Below are 3,411 nucleotides of genomic sequence, written 5' to 3' on the forward strand. Positions count from 1 at the left end.
AAAAAACAAAAGGGGCTGGGGATTTAGCTCAGCGGCAAAGCGTCTGCCTGGCAAGCGCAAGGTCGTGAGTTCAGTTCCTGGTACCGGAGAAAAACCAAAAAAAAAAAAAAAAACAAAAACTCAGACCTATAAAGAAATGAGTAATAAAACAGTAAATGCAATTTTTTCCTTACATAAAATGTGGGCCAGCATTTCTCATACTAGAGTCAAAGACATAACACAATACACCAGTGTTGGCAACCTTTCGGCACACATTTACTATTTTTAAGACAGAAGATGTTAATATATGAGTTGTTTTTTCGAACTAGAACCCCAGTATTCAGGTTTAATTGCAGTTTTGGTACTTTGTGATAAGTAAGTGGGCTTTTGCATTGCAGTTTGGAACTCAAAAAGGTCTCAAAAAGATTTGCCTTCATTGCAACAGACCAACACCCCCATGAATATAAACATAAAAATTCTTAAGGAAATTTTAGCAAGTTAGGGGATGGAGCATTAAAAAAACAAAAAACACGTGACTAGTGGGGCTGAGTCTAGAAAAAAGCAAGGCTGATTCAACTTGTGAAACTGAGCCAATAAAATTCACTGTATTAATAGACTAAAGAAAACCCACTCTATAGTCATCTCAACAGTGCAGGAAAAAGAAAAAAAAAAAAAAAATCACTCAACAAATACCAGTGCCCGTCTGTGATAAAAACTCAGCAAACAAGGAAGAGAATAATAGTTTCAATTCAATTTTAAAGGGCATTTACAAAATAACTATAGCTCACATCTATACTTAATGGTTTCAGTCTAAATTTTTAAGAATAAATGCTTTCTTCCTAAAATGTGAATTGCAAACATTATCTGCTCTTGCCACTTTAATTCAACTTTGGAAGGTCCCAGACAATACAACAAGGCAAGAAAAGGAAAAGACATATCAGAATGGAAGACATAAAATTTACCAACATTACCACACAGGAAATCTTAACGAAACAGCAAAAATACTACATTTAACACACAAGCTTAGAGTCACAGGGCCCAAGATAATATACACAGATCAAACATTGCTATATGCTGGTTACAATTAGAAACTGAAATTAAACAATAAAATAACACTTAGGTATAAATCTAACAAAACACGTACAAAATTCCAAGTGATGAAAGCTATAAAATACTAGAGAAATCTAACACCTAATAAATAACAAGAAATATCAGATGGGAAAACTCAATATTTTAAGATGTCAACTCTTTCCAAACTGATCTTCAGTTTCAAACCCATTCAAATCAAAAGTGCAGCAGTTTTACAGAACTATCTGCTTTAAAAATTGATAAAAGGCAAAGAAACAAGAATACCTCAAACTTTTAAAAAAGTATGAAGTTACAAAGTTCACACTACCTGATTTTAACATTAAAGCTATAGTAATCAGAACAGAGTGGTATAAGCAAAACGATAGACTTGGTTATAATAAAAAAAAAAAAAACCCTGATAAACACTGCCTCATAAAAATTATGACACTAGCCAGGCACGGTAACACAAGCTTATAATCCCAGCACTCTGGGAAGCTGAGGTAATAAAATCGAATGTTTGAGGGCACCCTGAACCACCCAGTGAATTTTAGGTCAGCCTGGAATACAGTGAGATGCTGTCAAAAAACAAACACAGTAACAAAAACAAAAACAAAACAAAACAGAAAAACCAAAGAGAATGAAAAGGTAGGCCTTCTTTTTTTTTTTTGGTACCACTAATCAAACTCAGGACCTCCTGTTTGCCAGGCAGGCACCGAGCGACATTACCTGACCACTTGGCTCAAGAACCTTTGGAACTAGCTTGCAGGAAAGGGAAGAGTTAAGGAAAGGTTCAGAGATGCCAGCTGAAAAAGTAGAGCTGGAACGCCTGGGACTATACTGATTCTGCTCAGAGCTCAGAAGACCTACTTCTAACCTTTACTATCTACAAAGAACTACACTGTGCCCATTTAATAATGAGACAAATACTGACGTTATAAAGTTACATAACATCCTACCAAAAACCGAGGAAAACCTGACAGTCATTTCTTCATTTCTAATATTTTTTATTGCACTAAATTTGCCTCCTTTATACAGATCCAATTAAGGGTATCTTAATATCTTATTGAGATAAAAATGGGCTTCCAGGGGCCAGGGATAGCTCAGTGGCACAGCACTTGCCTGGCAAGAGCAAGATCCCGAGTTCGAGTCCCAGCACCAAAAAAATGGGCCTCCATGCTCAACTCCAAGAAACACAACACGAGAACAGCCAGGCTGGGGAACAATTCTCACACACAATTTGATTAAAAGTTTCACACCATACAAAACGTTTCTGAAAAGAGGTGGGTTACGTAAAACAATCAGCATATTGATTAATGGATATGTAATAAATGCGGGAAGTCAGACAAGCAACTATTCGGAACGAGGCATTTGGAAATCACAGGTTCGAGAGAAGGAGATTTGAATCCAAATACCTCGCCATAAACTACGGATGTCTTCATACGAACTGTATTGCCACTGTTCTTTTCTGGAGCATGGGGCTATCCTGTAAACTGAGGCTAACTGTGGCACCCATGTTGCAGATAAACCACAGGGAGACTCTGCACCAAGGTGCTGAGAAGCAGACTCTAACTGTAAGGCCGGCGGGCCGAAGGAAAACAGTTTCAAATCATCCGTGGAGTCAGGGTTGGGAGCCGCTTAGGCTGGAAAATAATGACACATGCATGACGAAGCCAGCCTGAGAACACCGGAGCTCCTCGGAGGAAACAGGCCTTTGTAACCTGTTAACTGCTTGCTGCGCAGCGAGACAAAGTTAACGAACCTCTCCCGGGTGTAAGTAATCGCTCTACCGTTTTGGGGCCGTCCTCCTGCTCATCAGGCAAGAGGTAACGCCACCCGACCCCGCCTATCTTTTATTTTCTAAATCCTCTCGCCGTTCCCCCCCGGGGACCAGGGAGAGACCACCGCGTCCCACAAGTCAGGTTTGAGTTCAGTTTACATACGGCTTGCAAGTGAGAGGTACAAGGCCGGTAACAGGTTATTGCATGACTGCTTACAGGAAACGCCAGAATTATGTCATACGCGGCCAGGCAGAGTTACGCAGACACATCCTGGGAACGACGGGACGGTGTTCGTCCAGAGTTAAACGTGTCCTGGAGACGGGGCCGCCTTCCCCCAAACAGGACGGCCTTGAAGCCAGCTGGAGTCAAGGCGCGTTTTCTCAGTTACGGGAACCGGTCAGCTTGACCCGTCACGGTGATGGGTAACGGCCGGGACCAGGCAGGCACGGTTTCCGGCTGAATTCAGTAAGCTCCGAGACGGGCCGCTCTCAGGCCTGGGAGTGACTCCGAGGCTCTGCGGTAACACGCCCGCACACCGGAGTACCGCGCCGCGGTAAGCCGCGTTCACGCAGCAGCTCCGCCGCCG

The 3,411-nt window shown here is 41.9% G+C and overlaps 2 protein-coding genes across 2 annotated transcripts in view; one reads left to right on the top strand and one right to left on the bottom strand.

The window, feature by feature from the left end:
- Positions 1-3,411, bottom strand: part of Serinc1 (serine incorporator 1) — a 20,725-nt gene that overhangs the window by 16,706 nt on the left and 608 nt on the right. The gene's annotated exons all lie outside the window — the stretch shown is intronic.
- Positions 1,731-3,411, top strand: part of Pkib (protein kinase (cAMP-dependent, catalytic) inhibitor beta) — a 167,903-nt gene continuing 166,222 nt past the window's right edge. Inside the window, exon 1 of the mRNA XM_005389147.2 lies at positions 1,731-3,378. The gene's annotated coding sequence lies outside the window, so the exon portion shown is untranslated. The remainder of the gene's footprint in view (positions 3,379-3,411) is intronic.

The sequence above is a fragment of the Chinchilla lanigera genome, unplaced genomic scaffold (genome assembly GCF_000276665.1).
Source record: "Chinchilla lanigera isolate Chin_1 unplaced genomic scaffold, ChiLan1.0 scaffold00035, whole genome shotgun sequence".
NCBI classification, from domain to species: Eukaryota; Metazoa; Chordata; class Mammalia; order Rodentia; family Chinchillidae; genus Chinchilla; species Chinchilla lanigera.